The sequence below is a fragment of the Sorex araneus genome, chromosome X (assembly GCF_027595985.1).
Source record: "Sorex araneus isolate mSorAra2 chromosome X, mSorAra2.pri, whole genome shotgun sequence".
NCBI classification, from domain to species: domain Eukaryota; kingdom Metazoa; phylum Chordata; class Mammalia; order Eulipotyphla; family Soricidae; genus Sorex; species Sorex araneus.
In genome coordinates, this window is record NC_073313.1 from 47,424,168 (window position 1) to 47,431,551 (window position 7,384).

The window sequence follows — 7,384 nt, forward strand, 5'->3', positions numbered from 1 at the left end:
TCTCAGGCTGGAGACATTCTGCGAGGAGTTAGTTGCCCACGCCAAAAGAGGTTTTGCTGGGTCTGGATTCACGCTTGTGCAGCTGTGGAGAGGCCGCACATGCGTGCGGCCCCCGGGATCACATCTCAGCGGTCCAGCCATCATTTTCTTAGTGATCTCTTCTCTATTCCATCTGCCTTCTCCCCTCCGCTCATGAAGCAGGTTTCCAGCTATGGGGCAATCCTCCTGGCCCTTGTATCTACTGTCCTTGGGTGTCAGCCTTATGTGATGTTATTCTATACTCCACAAATGAATGCAGTCCTTCTATGTCTGTCCCTCTCTTTCTGACTCATTTCACTAAGCATGATCCTCTCCACGTCTATCCATTTATAAGCAAATTTCATGACTTCATCTCTCCTAACAGCCGCATAGTATTTCATTGTGTAGATGTACCAAAGTTTCTTTAACCAGTCATCTGTTCTTGGGCACTTGGGTTATTTCCAGATTTTGGCTATTGTGATTAATGCTGCAATGAACATATAGGTGCAGATGTCATTTCTACTGTGCTTTTTTGCATCCTCAGGATATATTCCCAGAAGTGGTATTGTGGGGTCATATGGAAGCTCAATTTCTAGTTTTTGAAGGACTGTCCATATTGTTTTCCAGAAAGGCTGGACCAGTTGTCATATCCGCCAACAGTGAAAGAGCATCCCTTTTTCCCCACATCCATGCCAGCACTGGTTGCTTTTGTTCTTTTGAATGTGTGCCAGTCTCTGTGGTGTTAGATGATATCTCATTGTTGTTTTGATTTGCATCTCCCTGATGTCTAGCGATGTGGAACATTTTCTCATGTGCCTTTTGGCCATTTGTATTTCTATTTTGAGGAAACTTCTGTTTCTTTCTTCCCCCCATTTTTTGATGGGGTTGGAGGTTTCTTTCTTGTACAATTGTACTACTGTCTTGTATATCCTGGATATTAATCCCTTATCAGATAGGTATTGGGTAAATATTCTTTCCCATTCTATGGGCTCTTTCTGTATTTTGGTCACTGCTTTATTTTGAAGCCAGAAGCTTCTTAGTTTGATGTAATCCCATTTGTTTATGTTTTCTTTCACTTGCATGGTCAGTGTTGTTTCATCCTTAAAGATGAAAAAGCTTAAATTCTCATATGAACACTTACCAAACCTGCAATCTGATATAACAGTGTTCACATACATTTATTTTCTAGATCTATTGATACTAATATTGCAAGTTGGTTATCTCATCAATTTTAATTATAGAATATATCAACAATTGCCTTTTTTCTACATTAAATAAATAATAATAATAAAAAAGATTTCATTGAATCCAGCACCAGCCCAAACAAGGCTAGGCACCCTCCAGAGAGAAGCTGCAGCAGGGACAAAGGGTTATGATAAGAACAAGAAGGTGGACCATCAAAAGTTCAAAATGGTGGGGCTGGAGTGATAGCACAGCGGGTAGGGCATTTGCCTTGCATGCGGCCGACCCAGGTTTGATTCCCAGCACCCCATATGGTCCCCCGAGCACCACCGACAGGAGTAATTCCTGAGTGCATGAGCTAGGAGTAACCCCTGTGCATTGCTGGGTGTGACCCAAAAAGCAAAAAAAATAAAAAGTTCAAAATGGTTTCCCTTGACAATGTCCTACAAACAATATTATCTACATAGAAATCCTCCAGTAGGGGAGATTTGGGAGAAAATCTATAAAGCGAGCTTTTCAAAGGCAAGTGCATCTCAATTTGAATGTGTAATTTCTTTCTTTTTCTTTATGGGGTATCCTCTGTTTCCTCCCTTCTGGAAAATTCTGCATTCTCTCTTTACCTGTTACTCTCTTTTTCTCCTCCTAATATATAAATAAAACTGTTTTACTTCACTATTCATCTTCTCTTGAGACTCTTTAAAAAAATTGAGAGGGTGGACACCTGGCACTATTCTGGACTTGCTCGGCAATCAGGGATCAATGCTGGCAGGGTTCAGGGGACCATCTTGGTAGCTGAGGATCAAACCCTGGTTTGCTGTGTGCAAGGCAAGCACCTTACATGTTATATAATCTCTCTGGCCTCTCCTCCTTAAAGGCTTTTCTGTGAGGGAAGTTGGCAAACCTGAAAAGAATCTGGGAAGTGGTTAGCTGATTTCAACTGTCCCTGGAAACAGCAATTCTTCACACCAACCTGAGTTTCAGGGGCTCCCTGAGAAATTGGTGGCAAGGATTAATTCTAATGCCATTTAGATTTAATGGAACTCGGGAAGAAACTGGTAATTGCTGAGTAGAGCTGGTGGGATGCAAATGTCCATGATATGTAGGTTCTTGTGGAAAATTTTATCAGTCCTGACTCACTCAGGCACTTTCCTAAAAGAAAAATGATAGATTCTGTCTATAGGGACTTGCCTCTTTTCTCCTCAGTTCACATAAGTCACCTACAACAAAAATCATGTAATAGTAAATTTTAAAAATCAGTGTTTTTTGGTATAATCTTTAATTGGATTCCAACCCATTATAAGTTTAATGTTCATTTACTCCTGTGTCTTTACTTTCTGTTTTATTTCTACTCTTTCACTTTAAGGAAGTATGCATCTGATGAGCAAATAGGTCATTTTCAGGGGACTTAAGAAAATGGTTTGACAAGAACAAACTGCACAAATATACAATCACTGATTTACTTTTTGGTAAAGAAAACACAAATAAACACAAAACAGACTACACAGGAACACATTTAACTCTTTTTAACAAACTTAATTTGTGAAAAATCACTAATGAGATCACTTGTTTCCTATTCTTTTTCTTTAGTTTGCTATTATCCTACTATAATTTGAGTAGTTTTTTCCTCTTGCCATTTGAAATGAAAAGGGGGAAAAGTGGCTTTCTTCTTTTATATTTTGTAGATTTAAGACAAGAATTAAAGTCACAGAATATATGCTATCCCCTGTGTATTTTAGTTTTTAAATAAGTAGAATTCATTTCTAAAATTGTCCCCAGTTACCTTAATTTGGCCTTAAAACACCCACATAATGGAATTTTGATGCTTTTACTGTCAATGAACTTTAAAAATAAGTTTCATTTTCAATAAGTTCTATTGTTTTTCCTTCTTCCTGCACATTATGTGCATTCAGTGGCATGTAATTTATCTCTTAGAAACATTTAGAAGTTAGTCATTTACATTCCATGTCCAGTACAGAAAACTTGAAACAATGTTCTGGAGTGAAAGGACCCTCTGAGACAGCAAGTACATTAAGAGGAACTTCTTCACCCAATGGTCTCAAGAACCAAGAACTGCATTTCCTATGGTCTGTAGTTGGAACAGTCTTGGTGCCCTTCCAGGGTGTTTGTATCAATGTTAAATTGGAGGTGAGAGGGGCAAAACAACCTCTTAGTGCACATACACTACAGTAAGCACTTTTTTTTGTTTTGTTTTGTTTTTTGGGTCACACCTGGCCCACACAGGGATTACTCCTGACTCATGCACTCAGGAATGACCCCTGGCAGGGGGCTGGAGAGATAGCACAGCGGGTAGGGCGTTTGCCTTGCACGCGGCCGACCCGGGTTCAAATCCCAGCATCCCATATGGTCCCCTGAGAACCGCCAGGGGTAATTCCTGAGTGCAGAGCCAGGAGTAGCCCCTGTGCATCGCCAGGTGTGACCCAAAAAGCAAAAAAAAAAAAAAAAAAAAGGAATTACCCCTGGTGGTGCTCAGGGATCCATATGGAATGCTGGGAATCGAACCCGGGTCGGCCACATGCAAGGCAAACGTCCTACCTGGGGTGCTATTGTTCCAGTCCCTACAGTAAGCACTTTTTGAGGGGACTCATAAGTGCTATTATTTCACTCCCTTGAACATGAACTCTGTGAAGGAGGTTGCTTTTATTCGCTTGAGATGTCATAAAAAAATAGATCATGGGGGTGGGAACAATAATACAGTGGGTAGGGCCTTTGCCTTGCACACAGCTGACCTGGTTTTGATCCCAGGCACCCTACATGGTCCTGTGAGCAACACCAGGAGGCATCACTGAGCACAGAGCCAGGAATTAGCCCTGAGCACCACTGGGTGTGGTCCCAAAGCACTCCCTTCCAAAGAAATTGTGCTTGTATTCTATAGCACATTGAAATCAAAACAATACAGAGAAGATTAGCATGACTCCTGCACAAAATATCATAGGTAGATGGGACAAACAACGGATATTTGGACAGTAACGTTGAGTAAGAAAGAAGAGAGGAAAGCAAGAGAGAAGAGAGCAAGAGAAGATCGTGGGGGGAGAGATATCTTGAACTTTCTTTATAAAGGCAATAAATCCAGGGGGTAGTAGCATCCCCATGATCTCATCTAGACCTATTTCACTTTCAAGTACTGATATAGCAAGTAACAAAGGACAGGAAAAAACAGTCAGAATAAGATTAAGGAAAGAAGAAATTGTCCTAAGAATGGAATGAATGGAATGTTGTCAGGACAGGACAAATAGCCTAAATGGACAAGCGATAACGATCTTAACATCCTGACTGCCTCTGTGTGCAAGCCAGCATGTCTCAACCTTAGCTAGAAGATAAAAAAATTGACCTCTCACCTCCCTGGTAAATAACATGAAAAAGGGGAATAGCCACATATCATTGCTAACCTATTCTGGGAACCCTCATGCTTAGGAGCTTTTCTTTCTTTTTCATAAAAGAGATTTCTTTTCTTTTCAATAAAATCTTCGAGTTTAGGGTCAAGAGAGATATAGTACACCAGGTTTGGTGCTTGCTTTGCATCCAGTCAACCCAGGTTTGATTCCCAGTACCCCATATGGTCTCCCGAGCACTGCCAGAAGCAATTTTTGAGTGCTGAGCCTGGAGTAAGCCAAAATGCATTAAAAGCTCTCAGCAATTGAGATACATTGTATTTTAATGCAAAATTTAAAAATTAGTCAAATTGGTAAATACAATCCCAGGTCTGTTCCTTGTCTCTGTAAAATAAAAAACCAGGGCTAGAATTAGCATGATGCAATCAAGGTTGAATTGGATCCTGCCTTCATGTAAAATAATGTTATTTTTTATGATGAATTTTTTTCAATTATTTTGGTTTTGAACAATATTTGATTAAGATACTATTTCTCTTAATTCTCCCAAAGAGGAATCGAAAGAGCTATGCTTGGAGTATAACGTTTCACTCAAGTAAGAGGAGGAATCCGGAATTCCAACCTCCGTCAACGGTCAAGAATCAGGGATGCTGTCTCATTTGCCAAGGCGTCAAAATCAGGTGGGTTGGACATGTAATGCGATTTAAAGATGACCGCTGGACTAGAGCTGTTACCGACTAGACTCCATTGGATGTCAAAAGACCACGTGGCTGCCCACCTACAAGATGGTCAGACTTCTTCGTCAAGACCCTGAATGAACGGTCTGAGGCTCTTCATGTTCCTGGAGCGAGCAGACGCCATTGGGCTACACTAGCATGCGACAGGGACAAATGGAGACATTACTGCTCGAGCAAATCGAAGATCAATGGGATGACAAGTGAAGTGAAGTGATTCGCTTAATTGCTGAGAATTTCTGGTGCTCTCTTAAATTTTGTGCCCCAGATGAATGCCTCACGCTAGCCCAGGAAGTTCTGTCCTGCCTAAAGAGTCTTTTCTTGAGAAGGTAGATGGGGAAAGGTTGTTTTCATGTAGCTGGTTTGGAAAACCCACTGCTTCAGTGAAAAGGACATTGTTCATGACCATTCTGAAACTCCTCAGACTCCTTCATCTAGTTTGATGTGTTTCCGTACCACTTTTTGTGGGATTTTCTGTTAATGATTTGGGCCTGCAACCTTCTGCAGAGCCTCTTTGGGGCTACCTAGGCTAGATGGGTACCAGAATTTATGACCATGCAATGATACTTAGGCAATGTCTGAAAGATGTAGAAATATAAAAACTCAGCTCTCTTTCCTCCAAACCTACTATATCAAACTCTTTTTTTTCCAGTTTTGGGGCTACACCTGCCAATATTCAGGGGTTATACTCAGGAATCACTCCTTGCAGTGCTTAAAGGATCATTTTGTATGCTGGGGAATCAAACCTGGGTCAGCAGAGTGCTAGGAAAGTGCCTTACTTTGCTTATTATCTCTCTGGAGCCTAAATTTATCAAACTCTGAAGAGCAGTTTTTGCCTTGGAGTTTCCTATAGAATTTACCAAGGGTGGAGCATCTTTGCTTTGTTCTTTCCCACCTGATTTTCTGGAGGTGTGAAACTTTATTTAAACACTGATATGCAAAATTGTTCATGATACAGTTGTTTCAGGTGTTCAGTGTTCCAACACTAATCCCACCACCAACGTGCACTTCCTCTACCAATGTCCGCAGTTCCTCACCCCACTTCAGCCCTGCTACCTTAGCAGACACAAAACAAATTACTTTATATTGCTCGTTCTAACATATATATCATAACGGTGTTACTAAAGTCATTGTCTGAGTTGTTAGGTGCTGGTTGAGCCTTCTGTGTTGTTTTTACTCATCAAGTTTAGTGGACTTCCAAGCAATTTTTCCATCTAATTTTCTATGCTTCTACTGGACTGTCAACACTGTAAAGTTTGGAGATAATGCATGGCCATTTATGTGTCCACATGTTTCAGGAGCTTTGGAGCTGGTATGATTATCTGCTAGCCTTTCTCTGCCATCAGTCATGGGATATTTCTCTGGTGGTGGTGGTGGGGGGTGGGTGAAGCGCTAAATCTTTGGCAAAGCAGGGACTTGGTCTGCCCACATCTCGAGAAGACTCCAGAGATCTGGGCCTGCTAGTGACCAAGCCTACCAGGAATAAATCAGTTTCTGGGCGTCTCTCCAAGATCAGTTATGAAGCAGGGTCATTTCTTTGGTGACAGCATACCCCCATCTCTTACCACTCTCTCTGGGGAGTCCCTTCTGCAGCTGTCACTTCTACCTTAATTCTTAGTGCAAAAGCTGCTTCTGGAAGAACCCAACACTGAGTAAAACTTAAAAGCCCAAACTTAAGAGCCCCCATAGAAGTATTTTTTCTTACAAGTTCTGCTTATAAAAATAGGTTTCCTTAGCAACCAGACTCATCCCTAAGGCAACTCGTGAGTAGCAGTTACCAAGGCAAACTCAAGTTTCTGATAAAAGATCAACACTCATTTCTTATCTTGGTGTCCTCCCCACTAAATTCTACTTTTAATCTCCATGACAATCGTGTGTGGGTTGTGGGGTTCTTTGCTTCTCTGATAATGATTCCTTTCAATGAAATTTACACAAGTGGATCAAACATATGACTGGAGGTACTGCTCTTCAGTATTTTTTGATTGCTCAGGAAGGGACCTCTACGTGCCCAACTAGATGCCAGGGGGCAGAGTAGCTGGTCTCTAGATTGTGACCAAGATGTCAAACAGAATGTAATATCCAGGGCCATTCTATTCTGCTAGT

The 7,384-nt window shown here is 41.2% G+C and overlaps 1 non-coding gene across 1 annotated transcript; it reads left to right on the plus strand.

The window, feature by feature from the left end:
• The first annotated feature begins 4,076 nt into the window (after nt 1-4,076).
• Nucleotides 4,077-4,179, plus strand: LOC129400540 (U6 spliceosomal RNA). Its single transcript, XR_008627763.1, has one exon. It is a non-coding gene; the product is annotated as a U6 spliceosomal RNA (small nuclear RNA).
• The last annotated feature ends 3,205 nt before the right edge of the window (nt 4,180-7,384 follow it).